Source organism: Canis lupus, chromosome 5 (genome assembly GCF_048164855.1).
Source record: "Canis lupus baileyi chromosome 5, mCanLup2.hap1, whole genome shotgun sequence".
Lineage (NCBI taxonomy): Eukaryota > Metazoa > Chordata > Mammalia > Carnivora > Canidae > Canis > Canis lupus.
In genome coordinates this window covers 48,262,462-48,286,708 of record NC_132842.1, presented here as the reverse complement: position 1 = coordinate 48,286,708, position 24,247 = coordinate 48,262,462, and the positions used below count along the sequence as shown (strand labels likewise).

Genomic DNA, 24,247 nt, shown 5'->3' with positions numbered 1-24,247 from the left:
TGATATATATCTGCTCTGACTTTTAAAAATATATATGAACCCAAACACTTCCCAAGAAAGAATGAATTCTATCAAACAAGAGTTTAGGATAATCATGGCCAGAACATGAATTTCCATTGAACAAATATGGACATAAATGTATTTGTATGTATAAAGGAATTTTCCATACTTATCATACAAGAAGTGTCCTATCTAGTTCTAGGTTTACTAATTACAGGTCTCAGTAAATGAAAATGTAAACAATTCTATGATAAAAACTAAATATCACAAAGTATGTATTATATGGAATAATATAAAACAGATTTATATCATGAGGGGTTACATATAATAAAGCCTCTACCTTCAATGATCCCTTTAATATTTTCCACATTAAAAAATATATTTTCCACAGTAAAATAACTTATTATGTACTGGCATAGAAAGATGACATTAAAAAATCTGTATGACTATCTTCACATACTATAACCAGTAAGGTGAAAAAAGAAACCCTATATAAACCTAATATCTGGGACACCAGGGAGGCTCAGCGGCTGAGCATCTGCCTTTGGCTCAGGGCATAATCCCGGGTCCTGGGTTCAAGTCCTGCATCAGGCTCCCTGCAAGGAGCCTGCTTCTCCCTCTGTCTGTGTCTCTGCCTAGCTCTGTGTCTCATATGAATAAATAAATCTTAAAAAAAATAAACCTAATATCTTACAAGTTATCTATGTGAAAATATAGTGGCAATTTGATGGATGTTGAGTGCCAAAGAACTTGCAACCCATATCCTAGATTGTTACATGAGATGATGGAGATTTTAAAGGAGTTGATACAAAACTAAGTTTAAAAGAGCAGCCAAAGGAACTAACCAGAAGAGCTGATGGTGATATGGTAGGGCAGTCAGGGAAAGGACTTAAGGAGATAGAGAAATGGTAATACCTAAGGTAAAAAACTATGGTAACTAAAGATAAAAGGGGTATTTGATAGAAGTAGGTTCAGGGAAAATCTTAATGTTCTAGTTTAAAATAAAAAGGTTATATTATGTAAACTGCTTGGCCTTTTGCTACAATAAGAGACTCATCAGTTATCTGGGGAATTAGAAGTAATCCTCAAATATGGTATAAGTATTAAAGAAAAAAAGGAAAAGAGGAGGAGAAGAAAAAATACAAAATAACCTGTTAAACCATCTAAATGTCATACGATATTCTTTACTTCTGAATTTTATCTCTTAGGCTTTCAATAAAATAGACTGAGAAACACTTCAAGATTTGAAAATCCTAAGAAAGAAAACAGTTAAGGTAAAACAAAACTAATTGGAGACCATAATTTTACTTTACACATAGAAAAATCTAAATTAAGAAGTTGGAATCTTAAGAAGAAAACTGGTCCAACATAAATGGTAAGACTCAATAAAGGATCTAAGAGCTGAGGTCTGTTATTGACATCAGAACTTGGAAGAGTTTGATTCCAGGTTTCAGTCTCTAAAGCAAAATATGAATCTCTACCAGTAGAAGAGCAGTACTTACTCAGATCATATTAAAATGGTAAGAACGAATAAGACAGGGAACGGGAAAAGAGGGAATAGGAAAGTGAAACAGAATTGGCAACTCTGTATAAAACAACTCCAGGCTTAGTTTGAAGAAGTGATAAAAGTTCCCTACTTGTCATTTCCATTCTGCCTATATTCTCAAAACTTTGTGAGAAGTCCCTTGAGTTAATCAATATGCTCTCCCTAATTACTTACCAGTAACTGTATGGCATATCCCCTAAGATTCCTATATATGCCAAATTACTAAAACCATCTCCTTAGGCCTTCACGCTTGTCTTACATTAAGACCTTGAAATACCGTCTGGCTCTTTGCACTTGTGAAGAATGAATAATCTTTTAGATTCACCATTTAAAGGCATGATCTCTGTGTCAAGCAGGGCTTAATCAGGATCACACGTTCCCTTTTCTCTAGGGACCAGCTGCTAAGGCAGACGACATTTATGGTCACTCATGCTCTTGCTGGGTCGCCATAGCTCCCAGCTCTCATGAAGAATAAATAACGGCAGAAACCAAGATATACTATAAACATTACCTTTTGGATTGGTGGCTGTGAAAAAAAGGTTGGGTTAGCTGATAGCAAAGGGACATTTCAACATTAAGATTCTAAAATAGAGAGAGTGGTTGAGTTTAGGGATGAACTTTGTTTACACTTTAAATCTGAAAATCTGAATATACTTTTAAATGGTTGTAACAAACAGCTCGGTAAATGACAAACAGCTTTTGCCTTGCCTGACCTCAGTTCATTGGTACACAGCACATACCAGGGTAAAAACACTTGCCCAGTAAAATGTCAACAATGTTATTTCAAAAAATCTCAGAGGACAGGCCTAAAATATGTATATGATTTCAGATCCAGAAAAAAGGCAGAGAAGCCAGCAACAATTTGACAGATATAATAACTATGCCCCAATCAAGTGATGTAAAATATAAGAAAACTACATGCTTAAATCCCAAATAGTATATAAAAAAAATAGTATGTTTGACTTTTCCAGTAATAACTTTTATTTTATTATTTTTTTTTTTATTGGTGTTCAATTTACTAACATACAGAATAACACCCAGTGCCCGTCACCCATTCACTCCCACCCCCCGCCCTCCTCCCCTTCTACCACCCCTAGTTCGTTTCCCAGAGTTAGCAGTCTTTACGTTCTGTCTCCCTTTCTGATATTTCCCACACATTTCTTCTCCCTTCCCTTATTTTCCCTTTCACTATTATTTATATTCCCCAAATGAATGAGAACATATAATGTTTGTCCTTCTCCGACTGACTTACTTCACTCAGCATAATACCCTCCAGTTCCATCCACGTTGAAGCAAATGGTGGGTATTTGTCATTTCTAATAGCTGAGTAATATTCCATTGTATACATAAACCACATCTTCTTTATCCATTCATCTTTCGTTGGACACCGAGGCTCCTTCCACAGTTTGGCTATAGTGGCCATTGCTGCTAGAAACATCGGGGTGCAGGTGTCCCGGCGTTTCATTGCATTTGTATCTTTGGGGTAAATCCCCAACGGTGCAATTGCTGGGTCGTAGGGCAGGTATATTTTTAACTGTTTGAGGAACCTCCACACAGTTTTCCAGAGTGGCTGCACCAGTTCACATTCCCACCAACAGTGTAGGAGGGTTCCCTTTTCTCCGCATCCTCTCCAACATTTGTGGTTTCCTGCCTTGTTAATTTTCCCCATTCTCACTGGTGTGAGGTGGTATCTCATTGTAGTTTTGATTTGTATTTCCCTGATGGCAAGTGATGCAGAGCATTTTCTCATATGCATGTTGGCCATGTCTATGTCTTCCTCTGTGAGATTTCTGTTCATGTCTTTTGCCCATTTCATGATTGGATTGTTTGTTTCTTTGGTGTTGAGTTTAAGAAGTTCTTTATAGATCTTGGAAACTAGCCCTTTATCTGATATGTCATTTGCAAATATCTTCTCCCATTCTGTAGGTTGTCTTTGAGTTTTGTTGACTGTATCCTTTGCTGTGCAAAAGCTTCTTATCTTGATGAAGTCCCAATAGTTCATTTTTGCTTTTGTTTCTTTTGCCTTCGTGGATGTATCTTGCAAGAAGTTACTATGGCCGAGTTCAAAAAGGGTGTTGCCTGTGTTCTTCTCTAGGATTTTGATGGAATCTTGTCTCACATTTAGATCTTTCATCCATTTTGAGTTTATCTTTGTGTATGGTGAAAGAGAGTGGTCTAGTTTCATTCTTCTGCATGTGGATGTCCAATTTTCCCAGCACCATTTATTGAAGAGACTGTCTTTCTTCCAATGGATAGTCTTTCCTCCTTTATAGAATATTAGTTGCCCATAAAGTTCAGGGTCCACTTCTGGATTCTCTATTCTGTTCCACTGATCTATGTGTCTGTTTTTGTGCCAGTACCACACTGTCTTGATGACCACAGCTTTGTAGTACAACCTGAAATCTGGCATTGTGATGCCCCCAGATATGGTTTTCTTTTTTAAAATTCCCCTGGATATTCGGGGTCTTTTCTGATTCCACACAAATCTTAAAATAATTTGTTCTAACTCTCTGAAGAAAGTCCATGGTATTTTGATAGGGATTGCATTAAACGTGTATATTGCCCTGGGTAACATTGACATTTTCACAATATTAATTCTGCCAATCCATGAGCATGGAATATTTTTCCATCTCTTTGTGTCTTCCTCAATTTCTTTCAGAAGTGTTCTATAGTTTTGAGGGTATAGATCCTTTACATCTTTGGTGAGGTTTATTCCTAGGTATCTTATGCTTTTGGGTGCAATTGTAAATGGGATTGACTCCTTAATTTCTCTTTCTTCAGTCTCATTGTTAGTGTATAGAAATGCCACTGACTTCTGGGCATTGATTTTGTATCCTGCCACGCTACCGAATTGCTGTATGAGTTCTAGCAATCTTGGGGTGGAGACTTTTGGGTTTTCTATGTAGAGTATCATGTCATCGGCGAAGAGAGAGAGTTTGACTTCTTCTTTGCCAATTTGAATGCCTTTAATGTCTTTTTGTTGTCTGATTGCTGAGGCTAGGACTTCCAGTACTATGTTGAACAGCAGTGGTGAGAGTGGACATCCCTGTCTTGTTCCTGATCTTAGGGGAAAGGCTCCCAGTGCTTCCCCATTGAGAATGATATTTGCTGTGGGCTTTTCATAGATGGCTTTTAAGATGTCGAGGAATGTTCCCTCTATCCCTACACTCTGAAGAGTTTTAATCAGGAATGGATGCTGTATTTTGTCAAATGCTTTCTCTGCATCCAATGAGAGGATCATATGGTTCTTGGTTTTTCTCTTGCTGATATGATGAATCACATTGATTGTTTTACGGGTGTTGAACCAGCCTTGTGTCCCAGGGATAAATCCTACTTGGTCATGGTGAATAATTTTCTTAATGTACTCTTGGATCCTATTGGCCAGTATCTTGTTGAGAATTTTTGCATCCATGTTCATCAGGGATATTGGTCTGTAATTCTCCTTTTTGGCGGGGTCTTTGTCTGGCTTTGGAATTAAGGTGATGCTGGCTTCATAGAACGAATTTGGAAGTACTCCATCTCTTTCTATCTTTCCAAACAGCTTTAGGAGAATAGGTATGATTTCTTCTTTAAACGTTTGATAAAATTCTCCTGGGAAGCCATCTGGCCCTGGACTCTTGTGTCTTGGGAGGTTTTTGATGACTGCTTCAATTTCCTCCCTGGTTATTGGCCTGTTCAGGTTTTCTATTTCTTCCTGTTCCAGTTTTGGTAGTTTGTGGCTTTCCAGGAATGCGTCCATTTCTTCTAGATTGCCTAATTTATTGGCGTATAGCTGTTCATAATATGTTTTTAAAATCGTTTGTATTTCCTTGGTGTTGGTAGTGATCTCTCCTTTCTCATTCATGATTTTATTAATTTGAGTCTTCTCTCTCTTCTTTTTAATAAGGCTGGCTAATGGTTTATCTATCTTATTAATTCTTTCAAAGAACCAACTCCTGGTTCTGTTGATCTGTTCCACAGTTCTTCTGGTCTCGATTTCGTTGAGTTCTGCTCGAATCTTTATTAACTCCCTTCTTCTCTTGGGTGTAGGATCTATTTGCTGTTTTTTCTCTAGCTCCTTTATGTGTAAGGTTAGCTTTTGTATTTGAGTTCTTTCCAGTTTTTGAATGGATGCTTGTATTGCGATGTATTTCCCCCTTAGGACTGCTTTTGCTGCATCCCAAAGATTTTGAACGGTTGTATCTTCATTCTCATTAGTTTCCATGAATCTTTTTAATTCTTCCTTAATTTCCTGGTTGACCCTTTTATCTTTTAGCAGGATGGTCCTTAACCTCCATGTGTTTGAGGTCCTTCCAAACTTCTTGTTGTGATTTAGTTCTAATTTCAAGGCATTATGGTCCGAGAATATGCAGGGGACAATCCCAATCTTTTGGTATCGGTTCAGACCCGATTTGTGACCCAATATGTGGTCTATTCTGGAGAAAGTTCCATGTGCGCTTGAGAAGAATGTGTATTCAGTTGAGTTTGGATGTAAAGTTCTGTAGATATCTGTGAAATCCATCTGGTCCAGTGTATCATTTAAAGCTCTCGTTTCTTTGGAGATGTTTTGCTTAGAAGACCTATCGAGTATAGAAAGAGCTAGATTGAAGTCACCAAGTATAAGTGTATTATTATCTAAGTATTTCTTCACTTTGGTTAATAATTGATTTATATATTTGGCAGCTCCCACATTCGGAGCATATATATTGAGGATTGTTAAGTCCTCTTGTTGAATAGATCCTTTAAGTATGATATAGTGTCCCTCTTCATCTCTCACTACAGTCTTTGGGGTAAATTTTAGTTTATCTGATATAAGGATGGCTACCCCTGCTTTCTTTTGAGGACCATTCGAATGGTAAATGGTTCTCCAACCTTTTATTTTCAGGCTGTAGGTGTCCTTCTGTCTAAAATGAGTCTCTTGTAGACAGCAAATAGATGGGTCCTGCTTTTTTATCCAGTCTGAAACCCTGCGCCTTTTGATGGGGTCATTAAGCCCGTTCACATTCAGAGTTACTATTGAGAGATATGAGTTTAGTGTCATCATGATATCTATTCAGTCTTTGTTTTTGTGGACTGTTCCACTGAACTTCTTCTTAAAGGGGAATTTTAAGAGGCCCCCTTAAAATTTCTTGCAGAGCTGGTTTGGAGGTCACATATTCTTTTAGTTGCTGCCTGTCTTGGAAGCTCTTTATCTCTCCTTCCATTTTGAATGAGAGCCTTGCTGGATAAAGTATTCTTGGTTGCATGTTCTTCTCATTTAGGACCCTGAATATATCCTGCCAGCCCTTTCTGGCCTGCCAGGTCTCTGTGGAGAGGTCTGCTGTTACCCTAATACTCCTCCCCATAAAAGTCAGGGATTTCTTGTCTCTTGCTGCTTTAAGGATCTTCTCCTTATCTTTGGAATTTGCAAGCTTCACAATTAAATGTCGAGGTGTTGAACGGTTTTTATTGATTTTAGGGGGGGATCTCTCTATTTCCTGGATCTGAATGCCTGTTTCCCTTCCCAGATTAGGAAAGTTTTCAGCTAGAATTTGTTCAAATACATATTCTGGCCCTCTGTCCCTTTCGGCGCCCTCGGGAACCCCAATTAAACGTAGGTTTTTCTTCCTCAGGCTGTCGTTTATTTCCCTTAATCTATCTTCATGGTCTTTTAATTGTTTGTCTCTTTTTTCCTCAGTTTCCCTCTTTGCTATCAACTTGTCTTCTAGGTCACTCACTCGTTCTTCCACCTCGTTAACCCTCGTCGTTAGGACTTCTAGTTTGGATTGCATCTCATTCAATTGATTTTTAATTTCTGCCTGATTAGCTCTAAATTCTGCAGTCATGAAGTCTCTTGAGTCCTTTATACTTTTTTCTAGAGCCACCAGTAGCTGTATAATAGTGCTTCTGAATTGGCTTTCTGACATTGAATTGTAATCCAGATTTTGTAACTCTGTGGGAGAGAGGACTGTTTCTGATTCTTTCTTTTGAGGTGAGGTTTTCCTTCTAGTCATTTTGCTCAGTGCAGAGTGGCCAAAAGCAAGTTGTATTGGGAAAAAGAGAAAAAGAGAGGAGAGAAAGATGGAAAGAAAAGAGAAAGAGAAAAAAAAAGGGAAGAAAAAGAAAAAAAAAAAGAAAAAAAAAAAAAGAAGAAAAAGAGAAAGAAAAAGAAAGGAGAAAAAAAAGGGGGTGGGGGAAGGAAACCAATCAAAAAGCAAAACAAAACAAAAACAAAAACAAAAACAAAAACAAACAAACAAAAAAAGAACCACCGGGGAGTATCTTCTGATTCTGTGTACTTTAAGTCCCTTGGCTTCTCCTGGAAGTTGTCAGTCTAGCTGGTCTTCTGGGGGAGGGGCCTGTTGTGCTGATTTTCAGGTGTTAGCAGTTGGGGGAGCTGCTGTGCCCCTGCCTGGTGCAGGGCTCGGTGGGTGTTGTTTACCCCGTGAGGCCGCAGGAGGAACAGCCCCAGTGGCGGGGCAGCTCTGGAGCCCTGGATTCAGCTCCGGCAGTAACTCCGTCTGCAGGGCCTGGAGGCTCCGGGCGGGGCCGCTGATCTGCTCAGCTGGGGCAGGAGCGTCCTCGCTGTCCTGGGCCCTCCCGGCCTCTGCCTGTCCCGGGGGAGGCCGGATCCTGGGCTGTGTCCCGGCGCCCTGTGCTCCGGGGCCTGCGCTGGTGGATTCGCGCTCCCGGGCCGCGCAGCCCCCTCCGCGGAGCCGCCGCCCGAGCCCCTCCGAGCTGCTCCTGGAACCGCGCAGCCCCCTCCGCACGGAGCCTCTTCCTCTGCCCGAGCCCCTCCGAGCTGCTCCCGGGGCCGCGCAGCCCCCTCCGCGGAGCCGCCGCCCGAGCCCCTTCAGCTGCTCCGGGTCCCGCTGGGTCCCGCCGTGCGCGCTGCAGCCCTTAGGGAGCTCGGCGCACTCTCCTGGGCGCGCAGTTGCTGTTACTGTCCCCGGGAGCCCGAGGGCATCCCCGCCCTCCTGGGTCCTGCTCCAGCTCCCCGCGAGCCCCTTTCCGCCCGGGAAGGTCGGTGCAGCTCCTGCGTCTCCGGGACGGGGCTCTCCTGTCCTGGGGACTCTCGCCCCGGCCTCAGCCCGGCTCCTCGCGGGGCCCCTCCCCCTTGGAGGCCTTTGTGTCTTTATTTCTTTTTCCCCGTCTTCCTACCTTGATAGAAGCGCGAACTCTTCTCACTGTAGCGTTCCAGCTGGTCTCTCTTTAAATCTCAGGCCGAATTCATAGATTTTCAGGATAATTTGAAGGTTTTCTAGGTAGTTTGGTGGAGACAGGTGATTTGGAGACCCTACTCCTCCGCCATCTTGCTCCTCCCCCCAGTAATAACTTTTAAATGTAATGAACTCTTACCTGCCCCCTGATAAATCAATGGTACAGGTAATCCAACATGCCTGGCAACCAAAATATCTTGTATATTTGGTTTTGAAAGCAAGTATTTACCCAGACTGCCCTCCTACAGTGTGCCAGGCCTTGTGTTACTAAAGTTTTAGGGGTCAGAGGGTCAGAGGAACCCTTAACCATGCATTAAAACAAAGCCTGGTAAATTGCTAAAAAACTGGTCTATATGTTTTTTTTCTTTTTTTAAAAGATTTTATTTATTCCTGAGAGACACAGAGAGAGAGGCAGAGACATAGGCAGAGGGAGAAGCAGGCTCCATGCAGGAAGCCCGATGCAGGACTCGATCCCAGGACCCCAGGGTCACGAGCTGAGCCAAAGGCAAGATGCTCAACCCCTAAGGCACTCAGGCATCCCTTTATGTTCTCTTAAGAGCAGTGTTTCATTGTTCCAAAGTGCATAGATTCACAAACTGAACCTCAGAGAGAGATGACAGATGGTTTAAAAATGGTGAAGAAAGAATTAAAAACAGAAGAATCAACCGAATAACTACTTGAAAAGTATTTAGAGCTCCAAATCACCTCATTGCTTCAGCTCAGTAGCTGGCTGCCATGTCTATTCTCACCCTAGCAGAAGTTTGGGGTTTTCCTCTCTGGAGAGGTCTCTGAACTCAGAATGCCAGGTACATACCCTAAATCTATCACTAACCCTAACTTTACCACTAACCCCTAAACTTAACTCTAATCCTAACCCTCTGCAGAGGTCATTGAACTGCAGGATATCAAGTTCATACCCTAACCCTAACTATAGCCCTAACCTTAGATCTGAGGGAGAAAAAAAAAAAAGATGTGGTATAATATATAAAACTGAATATTACTCAGCCATTAAAAAGAATGAAATCTTGCCATTTGCAAGGACATGGATGGAGCTACAGAGTATTACGCTAAGTGAAATAACTATGTCAGAGAAAGACGAATACCCTAAGATTTCACTCATGTATGCAATTTAAGAAACAAAACAAACTAGGGGCTCCTGGGTGGCTTACTCGGTTAAGCATCTGCCTTTGGCTCAGGTCATGATCACAGGGTCCTGGGATCAAGTCCTGCATCGGGCTCCATGGGGAGCCTGCCTCTCCCTCTCCCTCTGCTTCCCACTCCCCTACCTGCCACTCCCCCTGCTTGTGCTCTCTCTGTCAAATAAATAAGTAAAATCTAAAAAAAACAAAACAAATGAGCAAAGGGAAAAAAAGGAAAAGGCAAAGCAAGAAATAGACTCTTCACTAGAGAGAAATGATGATTATGGGGGTGGTGGGGGAGATGGGTGAACTAGATGATGGGGATTAAGGAGGGTACTGGCTGATTTATGTATGGAAGCACTAAAACACTACACTGTACACTTGAAACTACTATTATGCTGTATATTAACTAACTTAACTAACTTAACTTTAAAAAATCAGCCAAAGGAAACAGACAAACATACTACAAAGTTGCCCGGTGCTAGTAAGACTGTGAAGAAGAGGAAACTCACCTACATTGCCGGTGACCATATAAAGTGTTAAGACCTTCTCAGTAAGTACTCTGATAGTATTTATTAATGAAAAATTGCACATACCCTTTGCCACAGCAATGACATTTCTGGGAATGTATCTTAAAGATGTAGAAGCATGAGTAGGAAAGTATATTTGTATAGGATGTTTACTGGAGCGTTTTTAGTGGTTAGCAGGAAAGAAACTGCTAGCAACTCAAATCCCATCAGTGTATTAATCAAAGGTTAAACAAACTGTGGTATATCCATATTACAGAAATATTCAACTAATTAAAGAAGTGCATTAGGTCTGTCTTCTAACTAAATGATGATCTTCATTTACTGTTTTTTTTTTTAAAGATTTTATTTATTTATTCATGAGAGACACAGAGAGAGAGGCAGAGACATAGGCAGAGGGAGAAGCAGGCACTCCATGGGGAGTCTTATGCGGGACTTGATCCCAGGCCCCTGGGATCACAACCTGAGCCAAAGGCAGACACTCAATCACTGAGCTACACAGGTGCCCTCTTCATTTACTGTTAAGTAAGAAGGACAAGTGGCAGGGAAAGGTAAATATAACAGTGCCACTTTTGTAAAAAAATAAAATAAACAATACTCCCGTGCAATTTGGGTCATGCTGTATAAAGAAAAATTAAGTAGAACTCTTTTAATCTGCTCATTCCCTCACTTAATTGTTTTTTTCAAATGGCACATTCTCAGAGAGATCTTTCTGGAACTTACTAAATTGTCACCCTATCCCCATTCTGTAATATTCTTGCCCATTACCTGGCTTTATAGTTTTTCATATTTCTACATGACATTATATTACATATTCATTTATTTATTATCTATATCTCTCTAAAATAAAAACTCCATGCAGGTGGAAAAGGAGCTTTGTGTTGTTTGCTATTGTGTCCCTAGCGCCTAAAATAGTCTCTGAACCATAGATATTAGTCAATATATATTTGCTGAATAAAGAATAGATTACACCTCATGTATAAAAACTGAAAATACACATGGGCAGGGACAAGAAACTAAAATAGCAAATAAAAATATTGATTTGATTGGGTGATGGAACTGACAGCAACTTAAAACAAACAAACAAAAGCTTCCTTTTAATAAGCGGTAATTTGTTAAGCTCCTCTACTGTTGAACACTGGGAATAGTAAGTCCTCAAATCCGGAAGACAGAGAGGGAGAGGAAGAAAGACAGGGAAGTCTAAACTGTGTATGCCTGAGTGATGCTATGAAGAAACGGCACAAATGAGAAAATAGTTTTTCCAAATACCTATAAACTACATATGTTGGATATAGTGGTATTTCACAAAATAGCTTTGCCTTGGTATGTAAACAAATGCACAAGAAATGAAAATATATTTCAATGGCAGATTCTGGTAACAGAATAAAATAATTGCAAGTGATGTTGGAAAAGGCAAGCATCACAGACTCCTAGCAGAGTAAGAACACTCTTGTGATCTAACCTGAAGATGCTTATTTAACCCATAACTCAAATTCTTTAACTCTGAAAAATGTCTATGTGCATATTTAAAGCACAGATACCAGACATACATACTGTTCTTCTAAAACTAGGATAGTTAACAGGATAGATATATTAAAGGTTCTCAAAAATAATTACATATAACAAAACTAATTGGAATCCATTTCTATGTTCTTATACTCTTAGAAAATCTTATATGTTAAAAAAATAAAGGCTAACAATTATGTATATATTTTCTGGATAATAGTCTCACTTTTTATATTTAACTGTATAATGTTTAACAAAATGTAATTTTTTTTCTCAGTAAGGGCACTGTTTTTACATACAGTTGTGCAAATATTAATTTTCAAATAAAGCCATCTGAGGGTATCCTGTTAAAGGATAAAGCACACACCATCCACAGAGACAAAGAATTCTGTAAGAACAATGAACACGTTCTTAATCCTTTAGTTCACCCACAATCCATGAATATTTTAAAATCATATACAATATGAAATCTCTACAAGATAAGCATTAAACAAAAGAAATAACTTTTGTCGATTTTGCTCAAAAAACACTTTAAAATGAGAATAAAATAATTTCCGTGAAAAAGCAACTTGTTATCTGTGACTGTTACTTGGTTGTTCACTCAAGAAATATTTTAATACTGTAAATAATGAGCTAGTATTCCCAAAAAGTGAATTGTAGGTTATTTGCAAAAACATGAAATGATTTTTCAATATTACAGAAAACAAGCTTGTATTGTGTTCCTATAACACTCATCTTCCATCCTGAGAGGCTCTTATGAAAATAACCTACACGATAAAACCTATAACCTCACGAGCTACCTTCTTTTTCTTGTTTAAATAGTAAAGATGAATAAACTGACTTTTAGGTACATATTACATTTTCTACATATGACTAAACACATATTTAGATATCAAATGTAGACATATTTAGTTAAAATCAATTAAACTGAGAAGTCCTTCCCTTCTGGCTGTCTATATTTTTCTTTAATCCTGGTCAGTGTAAACCCTTATTACCAGTAATTTGCCACTATAACGCTGAGGAAAAATGCTAGCCTCACGATTTTTGTCATTTTTCCCCCCTCTTCCCCTGCAGGCTGCTACTGTTGATGGCCTTTATGGAAATATAAATTCAATCAGCAGCTGCAAATTTCATGAGACGTCCATCTTCATGCTGAATTTCTAACTGAGTGTCAAAACAATCTGTGGATTTCTCCCTGATGAAACACACATTGAATTGTAAATTTCTGCAATTTCCTCATGTTTGAATTTCAGCTGCAGTAAAATAGTGCTAGCCTAGATACATTGCCTATCAGACTGAAATAAGTAATTTTCTCTTCTTATCCCCTTCATGCCATTTAAAGAGTTAAATTTTTAAACCCATGGAAGAAAATATTTCCTCCAAATTAAACAATTACATTTTCAACACAATTATAAGAAAATTAGGATATAAAAACCAGTAATATATTTGATATGTTTTTAAAAGACTTTTGCTCTAAGAGACTTACTTGTTCTATATGGTTATCTGATTAATTACTTATTCATTTTGTATTTGGGGGTGAATAATGCTAAGAGCTTTTATAAAATTAATATTTCTATATATAATGTCAAGACAGTATATAAATGAAATGCAGCCACAAAATAATTACTAGTAACTCAAGTTAAATGAGATAGATTTTCATTAAGTATCGCCAAAAGTAAAAATATTGAAACAAAAAAATTACAGCAGCTAGACTAGGCATTTTTCATCATACTTAAAACTTAGTTAATTTTTTCACCAAAGAATCACCTTTAACTGAATAGCCAACAGAACTGCTTTTAAATAAAGCACTTTTATGAAGCCTATGGTAATTTTATAACTAAATAAGCAAAACTATTGTGTTAAAAAGGATACCTTAAGAAACTAAGTGACTTGCATTCTTGTTCTTACAAACATCTTTTCATTAATGTTGCTTACAAAATAATTCTGAATGCTATTTAAAAATTCACCAGCACACTGTACTAAGCAAACCTTACAGATGGTTTGTAAAACAAGTCATGAGGGGTACCTGGGTGGCTCAGTGGTTGGTTGAGCATCTGCCTTTGGCTCAGGTCATGATCCCAGAGTCCTGGGATCAAGTCCCATATCAGGCTTCCCACAGGGAGCCTGCTTCTCCCTCTGCTTCTCTCTCTGTTTCTCATGAATAAATAAATAAAATCTTGGGGGAAAAAAAAGTCATGAAATGACAATAATTCATTCAACAAACATTTTTTGAGTATCTCCTATATATCAGGTAGTTTTAACGAGGCCATAGGGAAACAAAACTGTACAGAACACAGACCTTTACCTCAGGAAAGTAGACTAGTTGAGAGCAAAGAAAATAATTTTTTAAAACTTAGTGAAATAAGTGCTATACATGGGTACATTAAAGGAGGACAAATTTAGGAGAGTACTAAGAGAGACTATTATCTCATGAGCAGTATAGAAGCTTTCCAAAAGAGTCCTAGTTTCTAAGCTTTGTTTCTGCTATAGACATATAGAAATGATAGATAAAATACCTTTAAAAATAATACATTGCTAATCTTTTTAAAAGGAAAATTCTTCAAGTGCTAGAAACAAACAGACATCAAAGCCAGAACCCTAAGCTTGAGCTTGACAATGGCAATACATATGGTTTCAGAACCATCTCTAGGCCCTAAGGGCTGAGGCCATGGAAGTATAATTTTAAAATCCCTTATCTGGGAAAAACCACACCTTTAGCTGGTGAGCATCTGTATAAAACTCACAGTACCAGAGAAACGAGCTACTAATGAAAAAGTAAAAGTAGAAAAACTGTGCCCAAAAACTCTGCAAAGGAGCAAAGAAGGCAATCATTCGTTTAAGGACTGGAATGGGATTGGAGAAATCTCACCAGTAAAAAATAATTCTAGAGGAGTATCCTATATATATGAAGTTTTCAAATTTATACAGTTTACATGATGTGAACATCATAAATTTAAAAATAAGATAAAATCTGACTGGACCTCTGAAATCCTTAAGGACCCAGAAGACATAAATGTAAATAGCCCTGGAAGAATAATCACATACTACATTGGACTGCCAGAGAGGGAATAATCCCTACCAAAGAGAAGTTCATAATAAAAAAGTGACAACTTCCAAGAAGTCACCATGAGGGGAGAGTTTTAGCTGATGCAATAAACAAATTAGCCTCCAGAAACTTACAAATACAGTAATCTGAAAGTGGCTATAGCCACAAGATTTTAAAAAGGAGAAAAAGAAGTCACAATGTAAAACGTGGTCATATGATATATGAACTAAAATATTCTTAAAAGAACTAAAGACAGGGGCACCTGGGTGACTCAGTGGTTGAGCAACTGCCTGTGGCTCAGGCCATGATCCCAGGGTCCTGGGATCAAGTCCTGCATCAGGCTCCCTGCAGGTAGCCTGCTTCTCCCTCTGCCTAGGACTCTGCTTCCCTCTCTGTGTCTCTCATGAATAAATTAAAAAATCTAAAAAATTAAATTAAATTAAAAAATAAAAGAACCAAAGAGAAACTCAATAGTCACTGAGGAATAAAAGAAAACCTCAAGGGATATGGAGAGAATGACCTATATCTCTCTTTTTTTTTATTTCTTTTTTTTTTAAGATTTTATTTATTTATTCATGAGAGACACAGAGACAGAGAGAGAGGCAGAGACAGAAGCAGACTCCATACAGGGAGCCTGATGTGGGACTCGATCCCGGGTCTCCAGGATCACGCCCTGGGCTGAAGGCAGCGCTAAACCGCTAAGTCACCAGGGCTGCCCGACAATCTATATCTCTACTAATAGACATTCCAGAAGGAAACGGAAAGAAGGGGTAAAGGCACAATATTTGAAAAGATAGTAATAGCAGATAGTTTTCCAAAACTGATGAGCCACAGGAACCCTTTCCCAGATGCAGGAAAAACAAAAATCAGGAAAAATTAAAAAACCTATAGCTATATAAACTGCAATGAAAACACAGAAATCAAAGACAGAGGATTCTAAAAAGCAATCAGCAAAAAAAGAGCAAGAGAAGGAGGAAGAGAAACAACATATAATGCTGAAAACAGTAAAGGGGTTACAGAAGGCTAGGGAAGGGGTTATAAGTTTATCAATCAGAACTGGTAGAGATAGAAAAAGGTAAAAGTATGATTAAGAGAAAATGTGAATAAAGTGATAGAAATAAGTCCAAATATATCATAAAATTTGAAATAATAAATAATAAAAAGATTATACTCATCTCTCAAAGGGCTGAATACTCTCAGAATGTTTTAAAAATCCACAGGTTTTAGAGGGTTTTTTTTCTTCTAAGTTTTACATAAATTCTAGTTAGTTAACATACAGTGTAATATTAGTCTCAGGTATACAATTCAGTGATTCGACAAATCCATACAATGTCTGGTACTTATCACAAATGCACTCCTTAATCTCCATCACCTATTTAACCATCATCCTTCCACCCACCTCCTTTCTGGTAACCCTAAGTTTGTTCTCTACAGTGAAGAGTCTGTTTCTTGGTTTGCCTCTCTCTTTCCCTTATGATCATTTGTTTTGTTTCATAAATTTCACATATGAGTGAAATCATATGGTATTTCTTTCTCTGACTTATTTTTCACTTAACATGTTTTCTAGCTCCATTCATGTCATGGCTAATGCCAAGATTTCATTCACTTTTTTAATGGCTGAGCAATATATCATTGCATATAGATACCACATCTTCTTTATCCAATTCATCAGTCAAGGGACATTTGAGTTCTTTCCATAATTTGGCTATTGTTGATAATGCTGCTATAAACATCAGGGTTCGTGTATCCCTTGGAATCAGTATTTTTGTATCCTTTGGCTAAATACCTAGTAGTGCAATTACCCCATCACAGGGTAGTTATGTTTTTAACTTTTTGAGGAACCTCCATACTGTTTTCCAGAGTGGATGCATCAGTTTGCATTCCTGCCAACAATGTGGAAGTTTCTCCTTTCTTCACATCCTCACCAACACCTGTTGTTTCCTGTGTTTTTTATTTTAGCCATTCTGACTGGTATGAGGTAGTATCTCATTATACCTTTGATTTGTATTTCCCCAACGGTGAGTAATGTTGAGTATCTTTTCTTTTTTTTTTTTTTTTAAAGATTTTTATTTATTTATTCATGAGAGACACACACACACACAGAGGCAGAGACATAGGCAGAGGGAGAGAAGCAGGCTCCATGCAGGGAGCCCGATGTGTTGAGCATCTTTTCATGTCTATTTGCCATCTGCACATAGAAGCAGAGGTTTGAGAGCCAAAGAGACCTGAAGATGGAGGAAGGAGTCACAAGTCAAGAAACACAAGTGGTCACTAGAAGCTAGAAAACAGAAGAAAACAGATTCTCCTCTAGATCTTCTAAAAGGAACAAAGCCTAACACCTTGATTTTAGCCCAGAGAGAATAATTCTGGACCTGACACTAAGAACTATAAAATAATAAATTTGTTTTAAGTCACTAAATTTGTGGTAATTTATTACAACAGGTATAGGAAACTATACTTGCCATAAAGTTAGAAATAAGAAAATTCATAGAAGGAATACCAAACCAAGTTTCCTAATATATTTAGGAATTCTTTAAAAAGCTCAAAATAATTCATAGGTCAAAGAAGAATTTATAGTGGAAATTATAAGGTAGTTAAAACTTTATCAGATCCAATATATGAAGTACTGAGAGAAGTATCCTAATTATTATTTGTGGGGAAAAAAATCTATCCCAAATATCAGGAAAGAACACTAAAAGTTAATTAACATTTAATTTAATTAATTCTGAAAACAATACCAATAGGAGGGAAAAACAAAAGAAAGCAAAATACATGAAATAACAAGAGGAGAATTAATGTTTAATGAAATAGAATAAGAAGAAACTACAAAATTAAAAGCTGGATCTTTCTTATTAATTGGTTAAGTTTTAAAGATTTTATTTATCTATTTATTTATTTAGGGAGAGAGCATGAGTGAGAGCCAACAGAGGGAGAGGTACAAGCCGACTCTGAGCATGATGTAGGAGTCAATCTCCTGACCCTGAGAAAGAAGATGTGGTGCATATATATACAAAGGAATATTACTCAGCCATCAGAAGAGATGAATACCCAACATTTGCTTCAACGTAGATGCAACTGGAGGGTATTATGCTGAGTGAAATAAGTCAATTGGAGATGGAAAATCATCATATGGTTTCACTCATATATGGAATATAAGAAGTAGTGAAAGAGATTATAAGAGAAAGGAGGGGAACTGAGTGGGAAAAATTAGGAGGGAAACAAACCATGAGAGACTCCTAACTGTAGGAACCGAAGTGTTGTGGAAGGGGAGGTGGATGGGGGGATGGGGTAACTGGGCGATGGGCAACGAGGAGAGCACTTGATGGAATCAGCACTGGGTGTTATACAATATGTTGGCAAATTGAATTTAAATTTTAAAAATGCAAAAAAAAAAAAAAGTCACTTAAAAAGAAAAAGAGAATCAGAGGCTTAACTGACCAAGCCATCAGGTGCCCCTGTTGGTTAAGTTTTAAAAGGCTAGGGCAGCCCCGGTGGCGCAGCAGTTTAGCACCGCCTGCAGCCCAGGGCATGATCCTGGAGACCCTGGATTGAGTCCCACGTCAGGCTCTCTGTATGATGCCTGCTTCTTCCTCTGCCTGTGTCTCTGCCTCTCTCTCTCTCTCTCTGTCTCTATGAATAAATAAATAAAATCTTAAAAAAATAATTAAAAAAATACTTTAAAAAAAGTTTTAAAAGGCTAGTATAAACAATATTGAAAATCTACAAATATATGTAGAAGTATCAGAATACTATGAACAATTTTATGTCAATAAAGGTGAAAATTTAAGCCAAACATTTTCCCAACACACAGAAATTATAAAAATGGATCAAAGAAGAACTAGAGATACTAAATAGAAGCTGCAACTATCAAAGAAATTGAATTAATAGTCAAAAATCTTACTGCAAAAAACACCACTGAGCCCCAAAAGTCTACCAAGTACATTTTCCAGGATGCACAGGGATAGATAATCCATTTTACAATCTATTCAAGAGAACACAGAAAGAGGAAAATGCCTCCGTTCTTTTTAAGAGGCTAGCATAATCTGATAACAAAATCAGAGGAGGTCAGTTCAAGAAAGGAGAAAAAGCCAACCTCATTTAAGATATGTAAAAATCGTTTATTAAAAAAACAACAAAAACAAAACAAAACAAAAAAAACATTGGTGTCGGTATCCTCTCTGGTATTTTCCTTACTCTCTTGATAGATAAGGCAGACTTTTTTTAAGAAGTTATATTTTATTCAGCACTACTGAATTTTTGTAGCAGGAGACTTTTTGAGGTTTTAGTCTGTCTTGTTGCTGGAAAAAGGCATCTAAGAGACTTTAAAGCTCTTCTTAATTTGCTATAAACTTACTAAAGTGTATTGCACCTTTAAACTTACTGAAGTAAACACCTATAAACTTACTGAAGTGTACTGCTATTCTACTTGTTCAGAAGAAAAATGGTGGCCGTTTGGTAGGAACTGGGTATACCTTCACCATCAACCCTCCGGGGAAAGAAAAGAGACAAAAGGAAGAGCAAGGTAGGGTAAGGAAGAAAGTGGACGTAAGAAAAAGGTGGGGTAAAGGGGATGAGAATAGAATAGCAGCTAATATTTATACAGCTCGAACTTTGTCCCAGAAATTCTCTTAAACACTATCAAATTTACTTCCTGGATCTCCAAAAATAACAGTATGAGGACAGGTACTATCATTATCCCCATTGCACAGAGAAAGAAACGAGTAAAAGAGATCAACTACAATCATTGCAATTTTCTTTGTGGGATTAGGTAACTAAGAGGACTCATAAACAGCAGTGAAAAATAAATCTCTATGAAGGAAAGGTAATGTTTTGATCAATCATCTTTTCCACCTTAAAGATTATGTAGTATAATCTCCTTATTTTATGGATGAGAAAATGGAGACTTTTTAAGGGAAAGAGAATTACACAGGCAAGGTAACCAAACCCTAAAGTTACAGAGTCAGGACAAGAAAACCAATCTTCATACTCTTTTCATTTGTATTGATACTTTCTTTGGATAAAATTTAGTGACAAATTAGGGGAACTTGGCTGGCTTAGTCAGTGGAGCACATGACTTTCGATCTTGGAATTGTTGGTTTGAGTCCCACATTGGGTGAAGAGATTCCTTAAAAATAAAAAAAAAATGTATATTAAAAAAAAAACTTAGTGATGAACTAAAAATACTTTCACAGTATACTGCTCATGATATTCTAACCAGACAACATGAGATATGCAATAGTGTCATTAAACTCAATAGATAAACACCATGTAGTTTGCTGAAGTTCCTTCTTTTTTATTTTACTTGTTCCAAGTAAAAGGTCTTAAAGTATTCCAAAAGGCACTGGAAATTATGTCATACAGTAATTCTTAGGCCTGGCTGATGATTAGTACCAACAGGGAAGATTGATAAAATGCTGGTTCTTAAGCCATCCAAAAATCGAAGGAATCACAATCTCTAGCACACAGCTTATGTTTTTGATGTCATTGTTTTTAAGGTTTCTGTTACTCTGATCAGTCATTTAGAGAACTTCTACTAAGAACAACGAGAGGCTGACAGGATATTAAAATTAAAAAAAACTACAAGTTAGCTTTTATTGTAAATAAAATTTAAGAAAAAAAGGTAGTTTTCTTTTTATAAATGCATAAGTATATCTCATGTTCTGGTAAGCAACTGATACTGGATTAATAAAAATACATTTTATTGCTACTTATGTAACCTTAATTTAAAGCACTTAGGTTAAATCCTGATTTAACAAAAAAATTAATGAGGTTTGATGAATTTAAACCTGCAGTCTGCTGGTAAATGTTTATCAACTGGCTCTCTGAGTGTAATTCCATGAATGTTGACTGGATTATAGTTTTTGAATCTTGAAAGAATATTTCCTCAATTTTTGTGCCATTCAAAATACAGTGACTATAGATACAATGTGCATTATTAAAATTTTCTCCATCACTTTAAGTGCAATCAATAAAATAATATATCAAGCCCTCATGTGTAGCATTTGTCAATTTCTCTGGAATTAATACTCCACCATGACCAAGTTCAAGCCACTAACATGATATCACTGAAAGCAGACTTAGGAAGAGATGCACAGTAGCCCACCACTGTATAGGATTTCAACCATATAGATACAACAGGCATAAATAATATCAGGAGCATAGAAAATAGTAAACCGTAGTCAATTAGTTAGTAATGAATTTTGAGTATTTGTTTTTAATATAAGTTAATTATAAGTTCATATGATTTAATTTTGAATAAGTTTGTATTGAACCAGCATGTGAAATTCCTAAAATGTTAAAATCCCTTTCATAAGCCAATGAAAGCTTGCTCCAGTACACCCCTGAAAACCCTGTAAATACTATGGCTGTTTCTGAAACTTCACATAAAATCACACATCTATTTTAGTCTAAGAAATTCTACAGTTTTTGCTTTAGCAAAAGTCAATCATAACAAATTTCCAATATGCTCAAAGAAAATACAAATCAATAATCTATTCAATTACATTTTAATTCAAAATTTCTACAAAGATTTTTATTTTATATTATGTTCATACAGAAAGGACTCCCAAGTTTAACTCTCTGGGTATGAGGTTTTTATTTTGCCCCAAAACACACTGTCAATATAACATTAATATGAATTTGTGCTATTCCAAATTAAGTTTATTAGGACATAATCAATTCTTAGTGAACCTACTATTTTATTATAGGTTATTTCATACACCCTACACCTTACTGAAAAGTAAAAAAGGAAGGGCTACAAATAGAGAAAAGATACTGATGATCTAAGGCAAATATTGATCTCTAAACAACAAAAGGGGGACATAGAGGAGAAAATTAAGTACTTTCTTTGGGATAATCCTGACTCTTATCAAGAGTGGCCAGGCACTCAGGTGCTAGACATCCCAGATACATTAGAGGTGTACTAAGAGGTACAGGCTATCCAGGCACAGGCAACCTACCAACTTTTTAAAAGACATACAGCTAAGAGCCAACATCATTCTTTACCTTTCCAACACAATATTGGCCCCTAAACTCAAACCCCCTTATTACAATATGGGCTCATAAGTCACTGTTCAAATCTAAAACTGTAAGCTTCAGCCACATAGGTGATATTTAGATGATTAAAAATCAAAATAACATTTGTCTTGGGATCCTTTGGCTTTGGGGTAAGAAATGTCCCAGAGACTCCTACCATGATAGCTGGGGAAACCATGGTAACGGTTGAAACATTTATCTCCACCATAAGAAATACACCACACATCAAGACAGAATGTTTCAATGTGGCAGAATGCAAAATGAGCCAAAAAAGAACAAAGCTTCAAACTCCCTCCTGACAGTTAATCTATAGTTTTCCCACCACATAGTTATTTGCTTCTAGCTTTCATGCTACTTGGCTGCCACCTACCAGAAATGTCATTATATAATTTCAATATGCATGCAACCACAGCAATCAGAATTCTGTTGAAATCGGTTCTTTTCCCCCAAAAGATAGTTATGTAATTCTAGACTTTTCCTTCTCCAACCTGCGTAACATCTCACTCTCTACCTTTGCTGCCTTTTGTCTTTTTCTACCTTTTAAAAAAGATTTTATTTATTTACGAGAGAGAGAGAGAGAGAGAGCGCACATGTTGAAGGAGGGGCAGAGAGAGAGGGAGAGAGAAATCTCAAACAGATTCCATACTGAGTGCAGAGCTAGATCCCGACCGGATCATGACCTGAGTCAAAACCACGAGTCAGACGCTTAACTGACTGAGCAACTCAAGTGCCCCTGTATTTTTCTACCTCAGTGTAAAAAAGAGAACCTTATTGAATCCCCAAAGTGAATTATTTTTACCTTTGTATGAATCATTAAAAAAAGTACTGTTAGCGATATATTTAATTATTAAAATATAATCCATAGTTACTGTAGTTGTTTAACCCCTCAGATTTTAAATCTTTTAAATAAAGCTTAGAAATTTATAGCACACTGACTGCTAGTCTGACATGTAGAATTTGCTGTATGGTAATGTGGAAAGATTTCCAAGTTACCTGAGAAGGCAAAAAAAAATTAAATAATCATCTTGTTTCCATGACTCTCCTGTTAAATATAGAAATACAAGAAATTGGGTGTCATATTTAGTAACATTTTAAAGTCATTAAAAGTAAAAATGTCAGGTAAGTATATATTGGTTCAGTCAATTTTAAAAAAAAATTCTATCATTAGTAATTACATACGTCAAGTTCACACCTGAGCATATTTATGTAGAACAAAGTCAGAAAATGTCCTAAAAATCAGCCTTGTTTGGGGCACCTGGGTGGCTCAATCAGTTAAACATCTGCCTTCAGCTCTGGTCATGATCCCAAGGTCCTGGGATTGAACCCCATGGTGGGCTCCCTGCTTAGCGGGGAGTCTGCTTCTCCCTCTCCCTCAGCCCCTCGCCCCTGCTGGTGCTCTCTCTCACTCTCTTTTGATACCTATATATAAAATTATATATATACATATATATATATAAAATATAAACAAAATATTATATATATATGAATATTTTTTAAAAAAACAGCCTTGTATGTGATATAGTTCTTCTCTTTTACTTCAATTTGGTTTCAGTAGGTAATGAACAAGAAACTCAAGACAAAGAATCTGCAGTCTTATTTATTTATTTTTAAAGATTTTATTTATTTATTCATGAGAAATACAGGGAGAGAAGCAGAGACATAGACAGAGAAGCAGGCTCCCTATAGAGAGTCCAATGCAGGACTTGATCCCAGGATCCTGGGAGCATGTCCCGGGGCCAAAGGCAGATGCTCAACCAGTGAGCCACCTAGGAGTCCCTGTAGTCTTATTTAATATCTATATCATGGATGTTCAATAAATATAAAACACATGCAAAAAAAAGTTCTCCCTGTAGATGTTTAACATTACCCTAAAACTGATAAAACCTAAGTTCTGTTATATGGGTAATTAACAGTGGTAGGAAGTATATCAGCTTTGACATTTCCAAAATAGACTCAATTAAGAATGACAATTGCGCCAAATAAAGATTGAAAAATGGCCTACAATCAAATTGACCAATCTCCATTTGCAAGGGTCGCAAAGTCAGGTGTATAAAACAGAATACCTAATAAAGATGCTTTGTACATGACATACATATAAATTATACAAATAGCATAGAAACTTCTAGGTATATTTTCAAATTTCTAGTTTTCTTTTTTTTTTTTTTAAGATTTTATTTATTTATTCATGAGAGACACACAGAGGAAGAGACATAGGCAGAGAGAAGCAGGCTCCATGCAGGGAGCCCGACGTGGGACTCAATCCCGGGTCT

The 24,247-nt window shown here is 37.2% G+C and overlaps 1 protein-coding gene and 1 long non-coding RNA gene across 2 annotated transcripts in view; both read right to left on the bottom strand.

Annotated features, from left to right (window-relative positions):
- Positions 1 to 24,247, bottom strand: part of NDUFAF2 (NADH:ubiquinone oxidoreductase complex assembly factor 2) — a 155,929-nt gene that overhangs the window by 92,446 nt on the left and 39,236 nt on the right. The window lies entirely within an intron of this gene.
- Positions 18,886 to 24,247, bottom strand: part of LOC140633676 (uncharacterized) — a 28,165-nt gene continuing 22,803 nt past the window's right edge. Inside the window, exon 3 of the long non-coding RNA XR_012031257.1 lies at positions 18,886 to 20,067. This is a non-coding gene — a long non-coding RNA (uncharacterized lncRNA). The remainder of the gene's footprint in view (positions 20,068 to 24,247) is intronic.